We start from the raw sequence: 25,178 nt of genomic DNA, 5'->3' as shown, positions 1-25,178 counted from the left end.
TTTCATTGGTTTCGTGGTGCACTCGTCCAGAAATTCTTCCTCAATGTGGCCCATGAAGAGGTTGGCATATTGGGGAGCCATCCTTGTACCCATGGCTGTTCCCATGGTTTTTACACAGTGTTTGTTGTTGAATGTAAAATTGTTATGGGTGAGGATGAAATGGATACATTTGGCAAAGTGTTTGTCTCTTGCAACAAACTCCATGTCTGTTCCACCTTGTATTTAGTGATGATACTCTGAGTACCTTTCTCAGACACAAAGAAGAGCTCTGTGTAAACTCAAAAGCCTGTCTCATTCACCAACAGAAGGTGGTTCAGTAAAAGATATTACACCTCATCCACCTTATCTCTCTAATATCCTAGGTCCCACATGGCTACAACACAAGTTTATCCTAGACAAGGGAATGTTCATTTGCCAGTTTGCCTGGGCCGCGAATGTAAATTGAGAATGGTGATGCCAGAGGCAATGGGCAGTTCATTTGCATCTGAGGTAAATACCAGTTATCAGGAGGATGAGGAAACAACATGGCATCAGCACATCAGAGGACACACCACAGTGTGAACCCCAGGGAGCCATCTTGACTTGAGACAAAGATAATGAACTCTGGGGAATATGAGGAGGAGCAAAAGGACATCTTGTTATCCATTACTGAGGGAATAAAGAAGTTAGAGCTCTTTGTGCCTCTGAGCGATGAGTCCCCAGCCATGTGGGTTGGTGATGCTGAGAAGCAGCTGTAGGTAAGAAAACTAGACAAAGTTTGGAGCCTTCTCTGGTTATATGTAGCCTCTCAGAAACGTGTTATGCTTTTGTTTTATTTGTGACCATTTTCTGTTTCTATTATCTCTGCTTGGTGTCACTCTAATCTCTGTTCTTTATCCATAAACTTATTTGTGTTTTATTACCACTTCATTGCAGGGCCGTGATAGGAAAGTGAGGTGAGCATCCTCCACTGAGCCAACAAGCTGGGGTATATTCTGTCTCTCTGGAGACAGCAGACTTAGTATATCTGTGGGCATCAGTGACAGGGGCTGGACGATGTAGGGAGATGCTTCTGGAGAGTTTGGGAACTGAAGTTCAGCCAGGGTTAGACTGGCAAAGTCCTAAGGGATTTGTCTGGCTGGCTACCAGACTGGAAAGGTGGGGAACTACAACACAGTATAGCACCAATAAATCCCTCTTGCTAAGGCAGAAGGATAACAGGGTGGTTTACAATCCTGCCTGTCCTGAGAAAGCAACACACTGTCCATCTCACTTAAGAATGCAGCCTCCACAGAGCAAATGACAAGCCATGCAAAGCCATAGAACTGCTGGCATTTCCGCATTTCCTCCTCAAATTATTAATATAGTCTTTTAAAAATAGGTTTAAAAGGAATATTTAAGATCTCTTTAGATTATAAGATGATTTAAAATTTCAAGCAGGGACTATCTTCTTTTATGTCCTGTACAACCCTGAGCACCCTGTTCATGCTTAACAGATAACAAAATATTTATCCATACAAATTTTGATGAAAAAAATATTGGAGTTTCCTTTAGGGCCCTCCCTTGAAGACTCCCTCCCCTCTCTGTTTCCAGTCTAGAGGATGAGAGCTTCTTTCAGTTACTTATATTTTAATTCACTAGTTTTTAATTTGATAAATGACTATGAAATTCAGGCATTGTTCCACAGCAAGTGAAATTATTTGTTCTCAAAATGGTCTGGATCTTGGAACTGTCAACGCTTTTGGACAAGCGGCTCCTGCACTTGTGCCAAGTTCAACCCTTGTGCCCTTTTTTCACGTTCCCATATTTAACAGCTGTGACCTTTAAGACATTCCTGTGTCCATCTGTAAATCCCTTCTTCAGACAAGCGTGGTGGACAGTGCAAGACACAGATGCTGCAGTGGTCAGCTAGCACTCCGGGGGCCCCAGTCAGATATCAGGAGTACAAAGGCAACAGAGAAGATGCTGACCACAGATATTCGTCCAATACATGGCAGTCCCACGGTAACTTACTTCACGGAGGCCTCTCACCAGCTCATTGAAGTTCGGCTATTAGCCAAATGGAAATGAAACAGTGTGCCAAGTTTAGCCTGGATTCTGTAAATCTCATGCAAATCAACATACCAGTACACAGGAATCACTGATTAACGACAGACCACCACCCCATCTGTGACATCCCACTCAGCACATTTCACAGCCATGCTGGGGATCCTGCCTCAAGGGAATGCCATTTACCAAGCCAGTGGAGACCATGTGCATCGTGGAATCTGTGTGGGTGGCAACAGTTCTGGCCTCCTCCCCTCTTTGAGCACCACATACTGGCTGGTTAAGAGTTTTGGCTGTTAATCCTAGGACAAGTCCCATTGTTAACATGGGTAGTCAGGGTGGAAACAGAAGACTATAGCTATTTAGAGGTAAATCAGTTGCTGCTCTCCATGCCCCCCCCCCAACCCGCAAGTTTGTTTGATAAGTGACTAAGAAAAGGACTACTACTTATGCAAGACAATTGTTATCAGTTTAGAGGTTCGTGGTATCTGAAGTTAGCGACACATACAATATGTTGTACAAGTTTCTTTATTGGCTTTCTTTGATGTAACACAATCAAACATAAAAGCCAGACAGATTTCCTCTAGTAGGAAAGAAGGCCTCTAAGTCATACCACAAATTGCAAAGCTTCACCACACTGCTCAGGAGGGCAAGAACTTCTAGCGTGTCAGACAGAGAATTTGCATCTAAAAAAAAATGAAATACTTTGCCAAGGCAAGAATTAAAAACTACAGATGAGTGTAGCCATAAGGAGTGGATACAGACACCGCCTGAAATGACTGAGCCAGACATCTTTATGATACCTCAAGGTGGTACTTATTCAATACTAAACAAGTTAATTCTGATCATCTTGGAAACAGCTGAAATAAATAAATTCACAGTGACTGAGAAAGCCGATTATATTGTTCCAAAAAACCCAAGGAGGGGGGAAAAGGCAAGCCAGAGGCTCATTAGCACACACAAGACTCCAGCTAGGCTATGGAGGGACAGTGTATTGAGCGATACAAGCTCCCTCTTGATTACTGGGACTCTGGTATTAAGCAGATATTAAGAGGCAAATATATCCCCCCACAAATCCAAAAGGTCTATTGTGTTTCCCAGCTGACTCACCTTACTGCTAATCCCTCTCTTTTTCATAATACAGAAATGTAAGAGTAATTACTTGGAAAAAATATTCCACATTGAAAAGCCCAACGCTTGTTAAAATCCAACTTGAAGCATGTGTTCCTGGTCCCAAGGTCATAAATTGTTTTCCCTAAAACATAGGATCAAATGCTAAATCCTGACCTTCTGCCCCAAGGCCACTGTGCCTGGTGTAAAGAACCTACTATTATTCATTTACAGTAGCATTCACTATGTTAGATACTTTCCATACACTGAAGCAAGCATGCTCTGCACAGAGGCGCTCACAATCTAAGAACAGAGGAGGAGACTGGTGAAAGAAAACGAAATGGGAACAATGGCCCATTTGTCCATGCGAAAGACCTAGGAAATGTACTAGGACGCCGGGAAAGTACATCTTAAGAAGGGAAGCATTGACCCTACGAACTGGAAAGAGCTGGCTGGCAACAGACTGCAATGGCATCACACCATGCATTTTACACCCAGCCTCAGCCCATTTTAAGGGAATCAGCTTGCTCAAGAGGCTAAGAAACAGCAGAGGAAGGAACAAAAAGAAAAGGAGTACTTGTGGCACCTTAGAGACTAACAAATTTATTAGAGCATAAGCTTTCGTGAGCTACAGCTCACTTCATCGATGAAGTAAGCTGTAGCTCACGAAAGCTTATGCTCTAATAAATTTGTTAGTCTCTAAGGTGCCACAAGTACTCCTTTTCTTTTTGCGAATACAGACTAACACGGCTGCTACTCTGAAACCTATCATCATGGATGAGAACCCAGATTAAAGGGCACAAGCTCATCCAAGAGCAAGTTAGTACTACTAGAGCTGTCCACATCCTGTGGCTCAGTCTGAACCCTGACTGTAAAGCATCTGGAATATTGATGGGGAGCAGGAGCTATTGGTGTATAACCATTGCCACAGTTCCAGGGAGTTTGCTCAAGAAAGGGACCGATTATCTGCCATTCTTCCCAGAACTACCTCACCATCCCTGAAAACATCAGTCACACGGTTTTTCCCACTAAAAGGTTTTTAATCCAGATTCTTATGTTCCTTAATAGCCTCTGAAATAACTCTGCTTTCATTTGACTCCCGATTAATCAAACTGGGAAGAAATGCTCAATCAGCCTTCATCTTCTACATTCAATTTGTTTTCAATGTAATTTAGAAGCCTTTGGTTTGCATCAACCCAATCTACCAGTCAGAAGAAGCACAGTAACCCTATGACGAGAGACATTCATTTCGTTTTCTGGCCTAGGCCATTTCAGAATCGCTCTTTTACATCCACAAATCCAGGAGTATTTGCAGAGGTTTTATAACATTTTTCTCATGCCAGGAAGAAACAGATGGATCCATCTTTGAGCCTGAAAGAGGACTAAATGTTTGTCTAGATTGGAAAGAATTAATCAGTTGAAAATTAAGCCCAAGCACTTGCCAACTGGTCCAACCTTACTGCCCCCAGAAACTGGTTAGCTCTTTTTTGAGGCCTGAGACCTCCCCCGTCACTCATCTGTAACATTTTGGCAACGCAGCGAGGTACAGCCCAGATGCTAGCAACAGTTGGATATGGCTCAGTGCAACAGACCGTGGTGGGGCTTAGAGGAAGGTACCATTATTTAACTGCATTTGGTAGCTAACACAAATTGATTAGGGTCATTTTTGGAGGGCATTGATCTGCCAATCAACTGTGTTAGTTTTACTGCAGTATGTTAGGACTTTTTACCAACTTAAATGCCAGCAATTGGTGCCAAACTTCTGGAACTGATCAACTGAAAGCCAGAGAAGTTACTGCATTGTAGCAAAAACCACTCAGAAAAAAAATTGTCATTGTTAATTTCCCAGTCTGGAGTAGAACTTAAATACATCACTCATTCATCTGTCAATGTCAGGTTAAAAATCAGATTTAAAATAAACTGTTCCTTAACTTTGTAAATATCCAGGGTTGAAACAAAATATTCTCAAACTTCTTATACTGTTAGGTAGGATAGTTATATTTATATAACTGCTTCCAGACGTTAAAAACTCCTTTTCAAAAAAGTGTTTAATACACACAAAGTACATGTGCAATTTTGCAATCATAGAATCATAGAATATCAGGGTTGGAAAGGACCTCAGGAGGTCATCTAGTCCAACCCCCTGCTCAAAGCAGGACCAATCCCCAACTAAATCGTCCCAAACCATGGCCAGTGGGAGCTGTGAGGGCGGTACCTGCTTGCGGAAGCAGCACACAGAGCCAGGAGCTGAGGGAGGGAGGGACATGTCCCCGCTTCCAGGGAGCCACCGAGGCAAGCGCTGCCCAAAGCCCGCACCGCAGCCCCCAGCCCAAACTCCTGCTGCTGGTGACTCCTGTGACCTCCCTGATAAACTCGCAGCGTTAAAAATAAAACACCCCGGGATTGGATGCGGACCAAAAAGAGGGAGGATGGTCTTGTCATTAAGGCACTGGATTAGGATTCAGGAACTCTGGGTGCAATTCCTGGCTCAGCCACAGATCCTGTGTGACCCTGGGCAAGCCACTTTGTGCCTCAGTTTCCCATCTGAAAAATTGGAATCGTGATATTGCCTTTCTCCTGCACTGCACTGCCTTGTCTACTTCATGTGTGAACTCTCCAGGATATAGCCCATTGCTTTGTGCGTGTCTGTATGGCATCCAGTACAATGGGGCCCCTTTCTCAGGTGAGGTCTCTAGGCAATACTGCAACACAAATTCCGATCTGTCATAGATACAGGTGGCTACAGAAAACCACATGTGTGATGGAGAACTCAGAACCAGGACAGAGAGTAGCCTCGTGACCTGGGAAGCTGAGGTGGAAAATCTATTTTATAGACGGGAAAAGAATTCTAGCCTACGCCTACAGGTACTTGCCATTATCAGGGCGAGAGGGAGGAACATTTATTCAAATTAAAAAGAAAATCTACAAGGGGAGAACAGAGATGGAACATGAGGCAACTTTCTGGCAGTTTTACCAACATCCTTGGTAAAAATGAGTTCTCACCATATGATTGACAGGCTGCAGCTATTGTAAGTGACAGGGAAACATAAAATAAAGAAACAACAGTCTTTTCAACAGCCTTATTCTTCTACCCTTGGATGGCAACAGTGGCATCACAAACTAATGAGAAGGTACAGAAGTACAGACGGTTACAGGTATATAACATCCCTCCACAAAATTTAGTGTGTATGCAAAATGTCATCTGTATGGCAGATAGCCTCTTAGAAAACACCCTGGTTTGGAGGAGAGTGTTGGAGCTTCCATCATCTCTCACAGAGGCTCCTCTGGAAATCTACAAATCTCACCTTCCTATTACTGGAGATAGGGATTTTAATTATTTAAATTAACCAGTTTTACCTGTGCGCTAGTCTTGGCACAGTATTACCACGAGACTCTCTAATGAATAAGGAAAAGGACCAGCTCCAAGTCATCCACACACTGCACACAGAAAGTCAGCAGGGGTTCTTCAGGGCAGGTCTTCACTTCAAACACTTGAAACAGTGCATCTGTACCAGTGTAGCAATTCAGTGAAGACAACCTACACCGATGGGAGGGCCTCTCCCGCCAGGATAGTTAATCCACCTCCCCGAGAAGCTACGTCGACAGGAGAATTCTCCTGTCGCATCAGTGCTGTGTACACCACGGTATGGGTCGATATAACTAATTTTTCACATCCCTGAGTGACACACTCATACCAATCTGATTTTTTAGGGTAGACCTGGCTTCAGACCTATTCCAAAGGCCACTTTAACTGCTAAACACAAGGCCCCAACTTTTCAAAACTTCCTCACTAATACGGGTGCCTCCCTTTTGGGGTGCCCAATGAGCCTGATTTTCAGAGGTGCAGAGTATCGCTTTACTCCAGTTGCCAGAAGCTGGGAATGGGCGACAGGGGATGGGTCACTTGATGATTCCCTGTTCTGTTCATTCCCTTTGGGGCACCTGGCATTGGCTGCCGTCGTAAGACAGGATACGGGGCTGGCTGGACTTTTGGTCTGACCCAGTCTGGCCATTCTTATGTTCTTAAGCCAATGGGAGCTGCAGAAGCTCAGCACCTCTGAAAACAGAATCCTTGGAATTTGACGTTGGCTGCCCAAAAACAGAGGCCAATTTCAAAAGTTCAGACCAGGATGACTAGTACACTCTCCTAGCTGAGCTCATGCAGGCAGGCTGCATAGGCAGGAATTTGGAGAGGCAGGTTTAGACCACAGCAAAAGCAATTTTTAATATCCTATGGAAATCTCGTTGTTTAAGATGATTCTATAGATTGTCTTCTGTGTTTGATGGTTATCTCCCTGGAATCTGCCTGCTGGATGTCTTGTTAAACATATTCTATGTAGGTATTTCCAACGCCTCAGTGTAGGATCTTCGGCACAGAATCACATTCAGCCTACAAAACTAGAATGCTTATTTGAGGGGGTATTTTCACAAAGACCTACCGCAATAAAGATAAAGCTTTCATACCCTGACCCTGGGAGAAAGAGGAGACACAGCAGAGAGGACACTGTGCTTCGTAACAACTGGATCAGGAACGGACAATAATGGAGAGGATAAAACCCCACCCCCACAGACACCTGCCCAATCTGGCTTTTCCTTACTCTTCAGTAACACTCGTATAGCTTGCCACGCCAATAAAGTTTCACTGAACTGAACTGCATTGCATTGAGAGAGATTTTCCTACCTCTTTTTTTAAACTTTCAGCCTATTGTTTTTCTTTGTTCCTTTTCTCTGTTAGTCTGGTTGGTCAAGTGGCCCATATGCTAACATTAAACTCACAAGCATCATCTGTATGTGCAGAACTCCATAACACTCCATTGACAAGCCTGCTCGACTACATGATCATTAACAGTCTGGTGAAAGGTTTTCACCTGAAGTTGGTTGATAGATGAATCAGTCCAACAGGCCATTAGTTACCTTCTCTTCTCCACTTTACCATACACTGCTGTATATTCCAATTTCCTCTCACATGCAATGAATCAGCAATGGGGCTGTATTAAACATGAGACTGCTTTTCTTCTCCACCACAGAAGATGGTCAATCAGAAAGTCTAATTAGCATGCCTCTGATCTTTCAGTAGTACTGATTTATTCTGTCCATTTTGAGAGGTTTGCATAATTCTTTGTATCTATGTACCATGTGATTATTGGATACTTAATACACTTTATGTAATGAGTTCACCTCTTTAGATGTGTCCTATAAACATCTAATATAAATACTGAAACAGAAATGTCTAGACAAGCAATAAACCTTTGTCTGAAAAAAGTAAAGAAGAAAAGGTTTTACCGAGTAACGTATATCCCTTATTGTTGGACCAAAGCCTTGGTTCAGCTTCGGCCATCAGCAGCTGAGACGCTGGCCATGCTGGTGAGTACGGTACAAAACCCCAGATGAACAGATGAGAGAGCAAGGGCTACAATTGCACCTAGAGGCCTCACCTGCAACCTGGAGCCAATGTACTAGATACTGTAGATACACATAGTAAGAGACAGTCCATGCCTACACTCTGAACAGTCAATGCAGATGTACAGAGAGAGAGAGGGAGGGAGGGGAAACTGAGGCAGAGAGCAGGGAAGTGAGTTGCCAGAGGTCACCCAGCAGGTCAGTGGCAGAGCTAAGACTAGAATCCAGATCCCCCATCTCCAAATCCAGTGCCTGTCTTCTAGGTCACTCCTAGGGTTGCCAACTCTGACTGAAGCTATTCTGGGAGATTATTTTCCCCAACATGACATAATGTCATTTTCTTAAAATATCCTATTAAAATCTCCTGAATTGCTTTCAGTAGTCACCGGGAGATGGATGCAGATTCTGGGAGACTGCAGGCCAATCCTGGAGGGTTGGCAACCCTAGCCACTCTGCCCACCCAGGGCTGCTCCCTCTGCCACCCTTGTACCTTCAGAACACTCCATCCCACAAACACACACGTGTGTAGTGGATTTTCACAGTAACAAACATTCACACAAGAAACTGAAACAGCCGACAGAGCAGAGGGTTCTGCTTTAACCAGATTACAGACTGGTTGGTTCTCTCCATCCATTTCCATCTTCTCTGCTGCCCAGAGAGTGAAAGGTCAGAGTGTTGCGGCAGAAGAAAGCCAGAGCTAGACTGGGATTTTGCATGGAGAGATGGTCTCAATGGAAGCTCAGCCAGTTGGAAAAGAGCCTAATGGAGGAAACTGCCTCTTGCGCATCTTTCATTGATGAGACAACTGTGTTTTGCTGGGTTTTAAGTGTCTCTGTTTAAAGCTATGCCCAACCAGTACCAAACAAAAAGGCACTACTTTGATTTCAAAGGTGTGAGGAGCTATGCTCTCCATTTTTATAATCATGCAACTCAGCCAAAAGACAGGCTGCCAGGCTGCAGCTGGGTATTAAGTTTTGTCTAGCTCTCTACAAACAGGCCAAAACATTTTCAGATCTGGGTGCACCATGTTAGGAATCTGAATGCATATTTAAGCACCACAATATGCCTGATTTTTGGAGGAGCTGCGAACCTGCAGGTCCTATTGGCTAGCAAGGAAAAAATCAGGCAACTTATTTAGGTGCATACTTTTAAGCACCCACACTTGAAAATCGGCCCATACAAATACATTACATAATGGGAGGCCTTGGGCTATTAGTTTTAGCCTCATTAAATTAAGAGAAAACTGTGAATCTTCCCTGTGCTGAGGCAGTTGAAGTAGTCCATCATCTTCCTCACTAACCGAAACATACAGATATGACACAGTAGATTCATAGATTCATAGATACTAAGGTCAGAAGGGACCACTCTGATCATCTAGTCCGACCTCCTGCACAGCGCAGGCCACAGAATGTCACCCACCACTCCTATGAAAAACCTCACCCATGTCTGAGCTATTGAAGTCAAAAACTTCAAGGAGCAGAGAAGCCTCCCTCCAGTCAACCATGCCCCATGCTACAGAGGAAGGCAAAAAAACCTCCAGGGCCTCTCCAATCTGCCCTGGAGGAAAACTCCCTCCCGACCCCAAATATGGCAATCAGCCAAACCCTGAGCACATGGGCAAGATTCACCAGCCAGATACCCAGGAAAGAATTTTCTATAGTAAATCAGATCCCATCCATCTAATATCCCATCTCAGGGGATTTGGCCTATTTACCCTGAATCTCAGGGGTCATCAGTAAGTGATGCACACACAAGATCTCCATTTTCTTAAATCTGGAGCGAATTCTTTCTTGGAGGCTTTACAAACCAGGACCCTGTCCTTTAGCACCTCCACCAACCAATCTCCCCTGCATGTAATGCTCTAGAGAAGGATGAACATGGAAGGAATGAGCCAAGATTAACACAATACCCAGTCAACTAAATAACCCATAATTGCCTCCCCAGGGTTGAAACTGACAGTTTTGTTTTTAATAGAATCAATTCAAAAACCTACCACTCCATTAACCAAAATTAAAAAAAGAAAATCCCATTATTCTGAAGTATTTTCATGTGCATTTAAAGCTGGCCGTTAACCTGTGACTCCCATTTTTATTTTGTTTTCATTAGTTCCTCCAAAGTAGGGCTCAGTTAGTGTGACTGCCTCTTAGAGGAGGAGGAAGAGGAAACCGGGGGTGGGTTCTTCTCTCCCCAGGCAGACCAGAATTTGTGCATCCCAGCAGCCTGGAGCCCAAGGGCAAAGCATCATCACAAACCAGTGTTAAGGAGAAAGCAAGAAGGCGTTTTATGCAAGGCCTGGGGGTACATCTGGGAAATTAGGATTTCAACCAGCGCTGATAATCCTGTTCCCCCTCACTTCCTCCTTGGATAGGAACAATCCAAAATATGTAAATGCAGGGGAAAAGATACACATTCCTTTCTTCTCTCAGTCGCCCCTATTTGCTCTGTGCAATGGTGGGTAATGCTCACAGCTGATTGTTTCAGGAACTGGGGTGAGAGGGAGTCAAGGGAAACTTCACCTGAGATTGGATATTTGTGGCCTGAAAGATCCCATGCTGCCATTTCAACATCCCACATTGCACAGTAAATGTGCAGGAGTCCAACACTTGGCAGCATGCTAGGGAAAGTCAAGCCCAGCACCCAGATATCAGCTCCATTTGGAAAAAAGAGATGGTGCATTATCAAGTGCCTCTCATTCTAGGGGAGGGGGAGCACTGAGCATATGAAAGATTAATGCACAGCTTTGCCAGAAAGAGTCTACATTGTTTTTTAAAGCCTCTAACTAGTAGCAAACAGAAAACGGATTATGCTAGGCCGGATGTCAGAACTTCTCAGAAACAATAAGGGGTTGTGTATCTCTTACCATCCTCATTAAAAAGATTAAAAAGTACTTCCTATAGAAAAAAAAAAATCATATTTTTAAACTGGAGCCATAGTTTCCCCTGGTCTATAATGTCTCCAGTCTCAGCAGATGAATTTCACTGTAATGAGATGTCATTTCTGAGAATGGTTTAACATCCCTTCAAAAAAATCTTATCCCTAAACCTCATAAAACCACATAGAGATTATTAAAAGAAAATTTACCACCCAGACAAAAAAAAATAAAACAAAATAGAACCTGCCAATTCACAGAATCCATGACACGGCCATTTTTAAATGTGATGGAAAAGGCTTTCCAAGTTATCTGCTTAAACACAGGGTTTCTGTTTACTTCTCACTTTCATGTCAAATGAATTTAGGAAGAAAAAATTGACAGGAACCTTAAGGACATTAGTCACATTTCAACTCCCTTTCAGATTAATGCACTGAAAGCTTTTGGGGTGGGGGGATGGTGGAGAAAGAGAGGAGGGGATAAGAACAGGGGTAATAACTGCATATCTTGATAAAATAAAATTAACTCCTAGTACCCCAACTTTTGATCACATGGTTCTGCAGTCCAAATACAGACCAAAGTCAGGAGGGGAGTCACAAGAAGAAAGGTAAAGGCCAGCACGAGTATCTGAAAGGAGAGAACCATACACATCTCTCTCAATTGATAAGCACACAAAAGTAACCGAATTCACTCTAATTCTTCCAAGTTAATGCTTAGTAGACGACTCATCATCATAAAATGCAAGCATTGCTGCTGCTTTTCTTGGTGGACACCAGGAATTCAGGTATGCAATTGGCTCTGTCCCACTGAAATTATATGGGGATCTCAGATTAGCTAAGGCTAGGGTGTGTTTCATGGCTGGGAAGGATTTAACAAAGTACAACAAAAATATTATTCCAAGTGATCCACCACTCAGCCTCTCGATAACTTCCCTGGAAGTAGCTTCTGAACATTCAGACAGGCAATAAAAACCTACATGAAAGATGTTATAATCTTGTTTAAAACCGACAAAGCCCAGGAGAATTCAGAGAAAAGAAGCTTCAACTTGCTCACCTTACTGTCGCCGAGTAAACATTATACACGCACACTTTATATAAAAAAAACAAAAAAACCCACCACACCCAGCCTGTTAGCCACAGTGCTGGGCTGGTTAGCACTGTGGACTGGCACAGGGGAGTCCAGTGGCAGATTTGCTGGTCTGGGCTTTCACTTCCCACTCAAACAAAGGCTTGCACAATGCAGAGAGCTCTCAAGGACCAAGGAGAAGAGACAGACCTCTACTGAGGACAAACACAAAGAAGTCACCTCACAATATATAAAACTTCATTCGAAGCTTCCTCCCCACCAGCACACTCAGTGATTATCAATGGAAGCAGCCTATGTTAACACTTTGCTACCTTTTCTCTGCCACTGTGGAAATGGCACATTTGACTCTGCTACACCAGAGCAATACCAATCCCATCTATCCATGGTGCATTATGATCCAGAATCACACACTCAGCGGTTGCAATCCAGGAGCCTGAGAAATGACCCCATGACTTGTAAATTCAGCGTGATTTAATTGTCCGCCCCTTATCAAAGTGTTTCACTGCATCAGGATTAAAGTTCCTCTCTAAAGTAACAAAGTGGTAGTAATATAGAGCAGTGTTTGCAACTTCCCCCCAAGAATCCAGGAGGAAACATGTTCTCAGCTTTCCCTTCTCCTTTCCTGCCGTGCAGTGGCTAAACATGCATCTTTGTGCAGTATGGACAAGAGATGCCAGATGTATTTACGTAGCAAAGAGCATCAGTTTAAACAAACAGCAAGTTTTAAAAACTGAGAGGGATCTCTTTTCCATGCTGTGCTCTGCATAGCTCACAGAAACGTTTGCTGACAAGGGGCCACTTCAACTAGCTTCTCCAGAAGGTGCATTTGAGAAAATACACAAGAGCAGAAACTAGCTAGCAACAGAAAGAAATAATTACTTGTAATTTATCTGCCTCTAGCTGATTCTTCTTCTTGATAGTTCTTGAGCCATTCTGTTTGTGAATGGAGAGAAAATGATACTGCAGCTGGAGCACGCTGTACGCATAATTGTCAGTAATGGCAGCTCAGAGTCCTTATCACCCACATTGATCCAAATCAGAATGCCATACACATGAGCTGAAACTCCCCATCCCGCCGCTTCCAACGCATTACACAAAAAGGTACATTTTGCACAGAAAATGAACTTAGGAACATACTTCCACCTAATTCCATTCGCAAAGCTTATCACAAATTGGAATTCTCAGCCTGTGATATTGAGTCAGTTTACAAGCCAACCACGTGATATACATACCAGGGTAACAATGCATATGAAGGATGGGGATTCAGCCACGGCAGAGAAGAACAGTATTAAACTATGTTCTCAGTAAGCTAAGGCTATGGAACAGCTTCCATATGAGGAGTGATTAATAAGACTTGGCCTTTCAGCTTGAACAAGAGACGACTAAGGGGAGACATTATAGAAGTCTGTAAAATCTCGATTCGTATGGAGAAAGTAAATAAGGAAGTATTATTTATTCCTCCTCATAACACCAGAACTAGGGGTCACCCAGTTAAATTAATAGGCAGCAGGTTTAAAACAAACAAAAGGAAGTATTTCTTCACACAGCGCATTATAACAGGGCTCAAAAAAGAACTCAATAAGTTCATGGAGGAGAAGTCCATCAATGGCTATTAGCCAGGATGGGCAGGGATGGTGTCCCTAGCTTCTGTTTGCCAGAAGCTGGGAATGGACGACAGGGAATGGATCACTTGATGATTACATGTTCTTTTCATTCCCTTTGGGGCACCTGGCATTGGCCACTGTTGGGAGGCTAGATGGACCTTTGGTCTGACCCAGTATGGCCATGTTTATGTTCTTATGTAGTAACATCCCCTAAGGCATTCCTTTGGAAATATATTTTTCCTGTGGAGCCAGCCAGTTCATCACCGAGAGGTTACACACAGAGACGTCCACTGCAGTGCAGGATGCCCTTGCCTCCCAGCCAACACAGCATGCTCTGCCAGACAGCGTATCTGTTGCTGTTCTGTTAAGTCCCAAGTGATGAGGCTTCCACCATATCCCTGAGGCAGATTATTCCCCAGCCTCACAGATCTCATTTTAAGAAACGTAGGCTGATATTCAGCATATGTTTAAATTTAATCTCATTGTTCCTGTTAAACCTGTGGTACCCCACCCACCTGACACCCATTCCAACTAGTATACTGTAATTTATACCACTTTGTTTATGGTCCTTCTGCCAGTTTTCAAGTCAAATGATAACACTGGTAGCAAAGCCAATTTTAGTTAATACTGAGATTATTATTTTCTCAGTCTCAATAACAAAGGCTTTACTAAAATCCAAATATATTATCACCCACTGCTTTCCCTTTCTTTATTAAGTTTTGTAATTTTACCCAAAAGAACAACAGAGTTTACCGGTAGAGATCTATTCTTTATAAACTAATGCTGCTTATTTGTCCCAATTCCATTATCTTCTAGACACGTAATGGGTCTCGCACTCGACATCCATAAAATTATTTTAGGAACATAGGAATTTCCAGACTGGATCAAACCAATGGTGCATAGATTATTATTGTTTATGACAACAGCTAGTACCAGATGCTTCTGACGAAGAGGTTAAGAATCCCTATAATGGACAATTCCAGAATAAGATGCTGATGGGGGAGGTTTCTTCTTAACCCCCATCACTTTAGTGGTTACTTAGGCTCTGAAGCAGGAGGATGTGTATTTCTCATAAACATATATTTAATATTACCGTGGATGTTCTCAAATACAAATGTTTAATCCTCTTTCAAATCCTGTAAGACCTTAAACTCAATATATTTTGTCAATGAGTTCCACAGGTTAAGTATGTATTGTGCTAAAAAACATTACCTTTTATAGTTTTAAACGTACAGCCCTTCATTTTACTGAATGTCCCAATTTTATTACAGAGAGAAGTTAGTTTTATGGGACATCAGCTGACAGGATTACTTTTCTTTTCCGTTTTCATTACCAAATTTGCTTTTCTTTTGCTACCTCTGCAGTTTTGCCTGAGTTCTCAGAAATAATTGTCAATGTGTGGTAAATTTATAGGTTAATTCCCATAATATTCTAGAATCCTTAACAGATGCACTGACTTGTGTTTAAAATTTGTATTCCTTTAGCACAGTGGTGTGTAAACTTTTCCAGTCACGCCCCCGCTACCATTAACAGAATCCGCCCGCGCCCCACCTCCATTACTGCACAGCCAAGGCCTCCTCAGCAGCAGAGCTTGGGCTGAAAGTGGAGTTGGGGCTGAACCAGGGATGGGGGGGCAGAGTGGAGCAGGAACAGAGCTGGAAGCTCCCTCCCCACCCCCTGTGAGAGCTGGCCTGGGACCACTTCATGCCCATTCCCCCCCAACATGTTTTATAAGATTCTCCCCACTTCCGAACACCCCAACTACTTTTTTTTAAAATTTTTCTTTCAGAAGACACATTTTTAAAAGAACACTGTGTCAGTCATTTGTGTCTCAATAAATAGTTCATTATACTTCATCCCATATACCAGTGATCTCCTAAAAGTGCCAGGGCTAATTCACCAATAATTCTACGCTACTTTGGGGATCAGAGTGGAACCCATGCTGGCAATGAACATCAGGAAAATCTTACCTTTAATGACAAAGAGTAAGATAGGGCCTAAAGCATGTCCAACGAGGTGCCGCTGGAGCTGCCCTTTCTCTGTAACTGTACGGTTACACAAAACTAATCAACTGCAGATTTTTATGGCAAATTAACTCAGCCAACAAGCAGCTAGAAATCTAGAATGGTCCTACGTGCTTTTGAGACTTTTACCCAAGTGACTCAGGTGCTTAAGTTCCACTAACTTTTAATAATATTTAGGCTCCTAAGTCACTTAGGTGCTTTTGAAAATTTTACCTCTTGCAGCTAAATCACAGGATTGGTAGTTGGGAAAGTTGAGCTCTTCTCCTAAACTCTGTCACAGACGCACTGCATGATCTTGGGCAACTCACTTAACCCCTCTGTGCCTCAGTTTCCTCATCAATAAAATTGTGCTAATCCTGAGCTTTCTTGAAGAAAGGTTTGGAAGGACAAATTCACTAATGTTTGCAATGCAAAGCAAGATCCTCAGACAGATGGCACTATAGAAGACACTGCATATTACCCATTGAGGAAGGCAAGTAAAAGCACATAACAGGGATGTGAGAATTGAGTTTTAGATTCTAAAATGTTCAAAAATTAACATGCAACTTAGGGTGGCCTTTGTGTTCCAGGCAAGACAACACCACCACTCACGCTCTGATCTAGCGCCTTTCATCAGTAGATCTCAAAGCACTTTAAAAGGTTGGTGTCATCCCCATTCTACAGCTGAAAAAACTGAGGCAGACAGTTGCCCAAGTCCCAGACTTGCCCAAGGTCACCCTGCAGGCCAGTGGCAGAGCCAAGAATAGAACCCAGGTCTCCTGAGAGCCAGTTCAGTGCTCTACCCAGTAGGCAACACTGACCATAGTGGTTTTCCATTCTGCAAAAATTAGAAAAAAAGCTATCAACATGGGAAAGAAGTGTAGACACAGCAACAGAATGCATGAGTCCCAGTGCCTTGAAACACAAGAATTCAACTCACCTGAGACTTAGTTGCTGGAGGGTTGAGCTAGCAACTAATACTCCAAGAGTTAACATGCATGTCCCAGCTGACAGAGGGGGGGAAATATACAACTCGCCCAACAAAACAACGACTTTGTACCTGTTTAAACTCCAGCGTCTTGCAGTTCTGCTTACCACTCTATGGAAGTGTGAATGGCCATTTACTTTCATTACAGCAAAGGATAAACTGACCTTTTAAATAGGGCGGTAACAACAATTTCAAGAAAGCAAACTACTATTTCACTCCTCTGAAGAAGCTCGTAACAGGACTGGAGAAATGTCAGCAAAAAGTAGATCAAGTGGTGAGGAAAATCTCAAAGGACAAACCCCACTCTGCCAAGATCCAAATGAGCACAGAAGTAATGCTGGAAATATGTGAGCCTTTAAGACTGCTATTTGGTGGGATTGCAAGAAACTAGCTGGAGTAAGATCACCACCTTTTTCTAGCAGAGCACAGCAGTGGCATCGCTGGTGAAGCAACACAGCCACAGAACTGCCCTGCCCCATAAACACCAGGCGGCCTACATTATTTTGCATTACCGAAGCCCCACTTCTGCCCTGCCCCTTCCCCCTGAGGCCCTGCCCACCGTTCGCTCCTCTTTCCCCCTCCCCCATAGCTCGCTGCTCTTTCCCTCTCCTCCCCCTCTCTGCATGGGTTGGGAGGGACTCGCCTGCGGAGCCGGGGCTGGGAGCTGCAGCCGCCCGATGCAGGTAGAAGGAGGCCCCGGATGTGTAGGGGATACCGTGAGTGATGACTCAGCACCTCCCCACCTCCTGTAACCAGACTTTGGGTATCCAGTCAGTAAATCTTACCGGACACTGTCAGGTCCTCTTTTCAACTGGACTTTCCGGTCGAAAACTGGGCACTGGTCACCCTACAGAGACCAGAGGACACAACATGCACCAGAAGGGGAGGATATCCATTGTAAAGATGACATGGTTACTCAGTTTAAGACAGGAGAGGACTAGGTGGAAACATGCATTTTTTTGTAGGCAAAGCTGCACATGTGGGATCTGAACAGAGAGAGGGAGGCAGCTGGCTGACTAGATTTCAGAAGGGCATCCCAAGCACCCAGGCAGGGTGGAATAAAAAAAGCGCAGTGACACTTGAGAGAAAGAGCCAAACAAGATAGGGAGGATGGTATCATTGGCAGATCTAAAGCTTAGAGCACCAGTCCCCTGGGATTGCAAGGGCTACTGGAGCTAGAGAAGGAGTGCCTTATCTCTCAAGCACGACTCTGACTTCATTAGTCACAGTCACAATGAATTATGATGTCACAAACCCTGGATAAATCACGCAGGAGAAGGCAGCTGAGTACTAAGAAAAATCTACCAACAAATATAGTGACAGACAGCAATGAAATGGTAATGACACCTAGGATATTAAGAGCACTTTACACTCATGAACCACAGTGGCAAAAAAACAACTAATCAATCCTCAATACCCCGTAAGGTAGCTCAGCATCAATCATCAACCCCATTTCATAGATAGGTAAATTGAAGCATTGAGGTGAAGGCTTGTCGTAGGCTCAAAGGAAATGCCTGTGAGAAGGCATGACTAGAAGTCTGAAGCTCCTGTTGCCAAGAGCAGTGCTCAGACCACTGGACCATACTGCTCTTCTTCAGAGAATGGAATTGCGGGGGGGGGGGGGGGGGGGGGGAAGAATACCATTTAATCCTATGCTAGCAAATATTCTCTCTCCCGAGCTATATTGCTTTGCATGCAGCAGTGGTTCTTTAACACTGTTCTCCAAGGTGAACATCAAAGCTTTCCAACCTGCTTGAGTTCCCTAATAAGTGACCGCATATATATGCAGACAAATCACACGTATAAAGAACAGAGTTGCAAAGCAGGTGCCCCTTCCCTTACCTGCCAAGTCCTGGGTTCTAAATCCTGCCTGACACCTACAAGGTAGTACCAGCTGACAAAGGGTAGGCAGGAGGCAAGCCATGACTAACGCTCACTGTGCTAAGATAAGCTTGTTTTACAGCTACCTCATTTCTTCACCTCCCTCCCCAATTCCCATTTGCTTGTTTCACCCACCTGTTGTGTTCTGTTGTAGCCTAATCTGAAAGCTCTTTGGGACAAGGTCTACTTTTCCTTCATTGTGTGGACAGCATATAGCAAAACAAGTATAGAATCATAGAAACATAGGGCTGGAAGGGACCTCAAGAGGTCACCAAGTCCATCCCCCAGTGCTGAGGCAGGACCATGTAAACCTAGACCATCCCTGACAGGTGTTTGTCTAACCTGTTCTTAAAACCCTCCGATGACCAGGATTGTACATAGCTATATAGAACCACAATTGTATTCTATTATAACACGAGTTTAAGGACTCCTAAAAACTTTCTTTGATACGATACCTACAAAAAAAGAGTTGGGCAACTGGTGCACTGCGACCACCGCCTGTCAGGCTGACCAATAGCATGTGTCTGTTTTCTTGTACTCCCCTGTCTGTATCCACCTGTTGTCTTGTCTTATAAGTTACAGTGTAAGTTCTTTGGGGCAGGAGTTGTCTTTTTGTTCGGTCTCTGTACAGAGCATGAGAGCCCTGCTCCTTGACAGGCTCCGGGGCACTCCTGCAATACAAATTAATGTCAGCAGCATAATGGAGCACTCCAATAATAATTATAATTATGGCTCCACATTTCATTAGTTGCTGTGCCTAGCACAAGCAGCCACTACAGCTCAGGTATGCAGAAAAATATTTTGCATGTGGGTTAGGATTAAGGTTATAGATTCATAGCTTCCAAGGCCAGAAAGGAGCACTGTGATCAGCAAGCCTATCCTCCCATATAACACTGGCCTTAGAAAATCTCCAAAACAATTCCTGTTTGAAATAGAGCAGATCTTTTTTAAAAAAATCTAATCTTGATTGAAAAACCACCAATGATGGAGAACCCAGCACAGCCCTTAGTAAATTGTTCCAGTGGTTAGTTGCCCTCACTGTTCAAAATTGACACCTTATTTCGATGCTCAATTTGTCTAGCTTCAACTTCCAGCCATTGGAGTATGTTAGACCTTCCTCTGCTAGACTGAAGAGCCTATTATCAAATACACCTCTACCCCGATATAATGCTGTCCTTGGGAGCCAAAAAAATCTTCACATTATAGGTGAAACCGCATTATATCAAACTTGCTTTGATCCACCGGAGCATGCAGCTCCGCCCCCCCCCAAGGGCTTTACTGCGTTATGTCTGAATTCGTGTTATATCGGGTCACATTATATCGGGGTAGAAGTGTAGTTAGAAAGTTTTTCCTAATATCTAACCTCAATCCTCCTGGCTGCAAATTAACAATCCTTAACATATTTGAAGACTTATCGGGTTCCTCTCAGTTGTCTCTTCTCCAGACAGGCACAGAAGATCTTTATTTCAGGGAAGAAGGTGGGTAGACAAGGGAAAGCGGTCCTTAATGTCTTTAATGACAGGCAGCATTTCCGCATTGTTATCTCTACTCACCAGCCTCAAGCAAGGTGCACTCTTGCCTGACACTCCACTGGCCCGCTCTCCAGCGAGGGAATCCGTGTCCTCTCTGGTAGGTTCTACAATACTGCTGCATCCTCAAATGAGGAGAAAGGCTCCCTCCTTCTACGAACAAGCACGGAAAAGGGAACGGTCTTCTGTTATTCTCAGGGGAGAATCAGACACACCCCAGGCAAGTCACCAAGTATCAATCAGTCTATGAACCAGGGTGAAAGCAGGACTTCCCTGAAAGCAGCTGCAGCAGAGCAGCTGGCAAACAAATTACCCCAAAGAACTAGCATAATGACAGGTCTCAGAGTAGCAGCCGTGTTAGTCTGTATCCACAAAAAGAAAAGGAGTACTTGTGGCACCTTAGAGACTAACAAATTTATTAGAGCATAAGCTTTCGTGAGCTACAGCTCACTTCATCGGATGCACGAAAGCTTATGCTCAAATAAATTTGTTAGTCTCCAAGGTGCCACAAGTCCTCCTTTTCTTTTTCCCAAAGAACTAGTTACCTCAAGAATCTGTTAATAAGGGCTTATGTGTGTAGAGTGTCCCTGACATCACCACCAGTTCTTCAAGCTCATCTATGGCCAGAGGAGGATCTGGACAGAGTTAAGATGCCCCTGCATGATTCATACAACAACCAAATGTGACAGGAAAAATTAAATTTAAGAGAGAAACCACAGCCTTTCCAAAACTCGCCCCTGCAAAGCAGGAAAAGATTAGGGGGAGGAGTGAAAGGAGAATCAATAAATCTTAATCTCATTCACAATGATCTGGAGCTCTTATTAAGTAAATTAATTTAAGTTAATTTAACTCGATCATGACTCCTGATCACAGTGATTTAGTGAGGGGGAAATTGCATTAGGAAAGGCCACACTCACTAGATAGAAGAACGGAAGAAAATTAGATCCACTTAGCAATGTGAATTAATATGGAAATAGCAGGTGTAAATTTAACCTTATCAAGAGCATGAAAATTATCTTCATAAATTTATAGAAATAGCCCCCAAGTTGCTTATAAATCTATTTAAAACAAAAATATTACAAAAAGTGCAGTAAAATTAATTTAAAATATACTCCCATCTATCGCCTGCAGAAAAATCAGCGGCAGGGCAAAGTTTAATGCAATCTAGCAATGAGGGGAGAAAGCAACCAATCACGGAGGAATTAGCACTGGGTGCCTGTGGCCAAGCAGCAGCACATCCTAGTCACCACTCACAATCCTGAGAGACACATTAGTCTTCTGTCTCTGGCCAACTGCTTCATGGGATTTGCCTGCAATGGAGCGAATACCAGAGACCCCACCCCATGCTGCGAATTGCAGGGTGGTTTCCCCTGAAGAAGCATGGCAATACTCTTTGCAGAGTCAAGCTTTACAGAGAGTGTTCAGTGGGTCAGAGATGTGGCCCCACTTGAAGTCCATTAAAGTGCCATATAAATCAAAAGGATTACGACAGAACTGAAGGGCCTATGCCCATCCCATGCAGGCCCTGAACGATCTGGATTTTGATAGCTGGAACTTCCGCATCCCTACGTGCTGCAAGTGCAGCGGCCACGTACACCCAGTGCCACATTTAGGACTATACAGCACTGTGGCTCAGTGCCAAACAGACATAAAAAAAAAATGTTTGTAGTTCTCAGTACCATATCAAAAGGTAAAATTAAAAGGCTAATAAATCACCGCTGCTTATCCACTCGACAAACAAGCTGCAAATTCATCTGAAGGAGGACACTGCGTGCATGTGCTAAACCTAACCACTGTCACCAACACAAAAAGCTGGCCATTATCTTAGCATAAGCACCCTGGGCCCCCACTTGCTGCTATGCAACAGCCGTCAGACACACCTGAGATCCCTTTGCCTCAAACTGGAGTTATTCCCAGCTCCAGTGGTGCTTATGTTGGGCTGTATTATTTAGTATTCAGCTGTTATTTAATATGTTACAGTAGCACCCCAAGTCAGTATCGGGGCCCCACCAACCTAGGAGCTGTACAAACACATGGTCTCTGCCCCAAAGAGCTAACAATTCACTAAGAGAAGTAACACACAACAGGTGGGGCAGAAAGAGTATATTCCACGCAGAGAAAAACAATGTCAGTCATTATCACTAGCAAACAAGGAGCAGCAGGCAGATTTTTCAGTGGTTCTGAATTAGACCGCCTTCAAAATGAGCCATTTTCTAAGAGTGGGGCAAGATGAAATGTGTCTGAAAAGAGGTCATTGGACCACTGAAACTAGAGATGGATGAGATCCACTCACTTAATCCAGATCTCAATCTTCCTCCAAACAGTGCAGGATGGCTCTCTGCTAGAGATGTCTCCAGTGCTTCATTGAGTCCCAGTTTTTAATAACCCGAACATCGGCTCTTCCCTCCTCCTCATCCCCCCGAGACAGAAGATCACAGTCTACTAGATCGTTTTTTTGTTCCACATCCAGGAGAATGTTATGAACAATGGAGTATAAGACAAATGTCAGAACTGCAGAAAAAGCGTTTGCCATGTCCTGACCAGACGGCCCATATGATGGATCGCAAGCAACGAAGGTAATAGCAAGACTGAATCAGAGATTTATCACTTCTTTAAAATATAATTGTTCTAATTTGCTGATGGCACTTTATTAAGATCTGTATGAAACAGCCATAAGATCTAAGCCACACAATTTAATGAAGTCCAAGATTAATAAGTATAAGAGGATTCGACAAATGGAAGCTCTCATCCAATCAAAATGGAACAATCAGATTACTTCTCTATAAAATGACTGCTCTGTTGAGGAAGACTGATGGTGTGACTCTGTGATCTCTGGTCTTAATCACTGTCTCTAGCCCTGCTCCTCCCCCATTTTAAACCACAAGTCCCCTCCTCTCAGTCAGATGCTCAATCAATTAGATGTTCAGATTGCATGGTAATGAGTAGGGTATGAGAACCTGAACAGAATCAAATCGAGGAGGGACTTGTCTCTCTATCATTATGGTTGAAGCTAGCTTCCCATTCTAAGCCTTGTTTTGCCCCACCTCAATAACATCACTGATATTAAACTTACCCATTTCAAGTTTTACAGGGCTCATCTTACCAAAGAGCAGAAGCTTTTTTTTTTTTTCCTCTGCAAAGTTTGGTACAAACACAAGTAATCTTCCTCTTTCTTTAGGGTTGCCTCTCCTAATCCTGAATTGATCTCGTGAGTCAGATTCGCATATCAAGCTTTGTGAGATGCCACGTCATGATACAACACGACGATGCTCCATACAAACAGCGCTGGACCACACAACACCCACAACTTCCACTGACTCTGAAAGTGATTTCAGAACCCTGACCAATCCACAAGTAGTGCTTACAGGATGCAAATCCCCTGCACCTCCGTTGATAAAATTGGGACAATTATGGAATCTGATGGGTGCCACCCTCTTTCCAGGCCCCAGTTAGAGAAACATTATGTGCAGAAACACTGAAGTGGCAGTTTTGTCCAGACCCTTCACAGAACATTTATGGTCACAAAAAAAGTAGAAACAAAAATCAACTTTCACGCAGGCTTTCAGATAACTGGGCAGTAACAGGGAGAATGGTCATTTTAACAAGACTGGCTGTACCACATAAAGAAAGAAGCAACTGTTTCAACCAAGGTAGGTTCCCCTTAATGGATTTAAATAAAAGAGCAAGATTCAATTAATGCTGCTTGTTCAGGACAAAAAGATGCACTCTCCAGATATACCTAACTCGAGATAGGAAGGGGGCAACTTCCAGGCTGATGGGGATGTAATGGTTTGGTTAGGGGCAAGTTTCCTGGCTAATCACCATTCACTCTAGGGTCATGTAGGCATTGCAAACAAAACCCCTGTAGATACACAAAATGACCTGACAAATTGCAATGTGAATAACAGAGTTATAGTAGACAACACAGTAAAGAACCCCTTGCTAGTGGCGACAGTGCCAAACAGAAGTGATCAATTTAATCCCAAAACAATGAAGCATCTGGACTTAATTTAGTAAGCAATTTACATTTAACACTGGTGCAAACCTGAAAATAATTTATCCTGAACAGTTTCCTTGGCCACTATTTGTCCTGTCCTCCCTGCTATGATTAAATGGTTTTCTCCTCCCTCTCTGTGAAGCTACTGCCAGTACCAGTGTCTACAGCCATGACACTGATCAGAACTTGACAGATTTGATATTACGATTTCAGGGCAGATCAAACAGCAGATGAGCTATCAGGACTAAACCTTCATTTACATGCAAATATCTACCACCGTAACTACCAACAACAAATTATGAACCTGTGAAATGCAAAGAAATTTAAGGCCTGATTTACCCTACAGAGTTGGGTCGGCTTAACTACATCGTTCAGGGCTGTGAAAAGCTTCACACTCTTTGCAATGGAGTTAAGCCTACCTAAGCCCTGGTATAGACACTGCTAGGTTTGTGTAACAATTCTTCCATCAAACTAGATATCACTTCTCAGAAAGGTGGATTTTGTACAGTAAAGGAAAAATCCTTTGTCACTGCAGTAAGTGTCTACACTACAGCGCTAGTTGTGCCACTGCACCGTTTCTAGTACAGACATACCCTGAGATTTTAGCCTAATGTATTTGCAAGATCACAGTGTACAAGCCCCTCTTCAAAACACTAATTGGGCCAACCTAGAAGTAGCACAAATTT

The 25,178-nt window shown here is 43.4% G+C and overlaps 1 protein-coding gene across 4 annotated transcripts in view; it reads right to left on the bottom strand.

The window, feature by feature from the left end:
* The window catches only part of ZC3H3 (zinc finger CCCH-type containing 3), a 330,762-nt gene that overhangs the window by 177,989 nt on the left and 127,595 nt on the right, over nucleotides 1-25,178 (bottom strand). The window lies entirely within an intron of this gene.

Source organism: Dermochelys coriacea, chromosome 2 (genome assembly GCF_009764565.3).
Source record: "Dermochelys coriacea isolate rDerCor1 chromosome 2, rDerCor1.pri.v4, whole genome shotgun sequence".
Lineage (NCBI taxonomy): Eukaryota > Metazoa > Chordata > Testudines > Dermochelyidae > Dermochelys > Dermochelys coriacea.
Note: the sequence above shows the minus strand (reverse complement) of the source record. Positions and strands in the feature narration are given on the sequence as shown.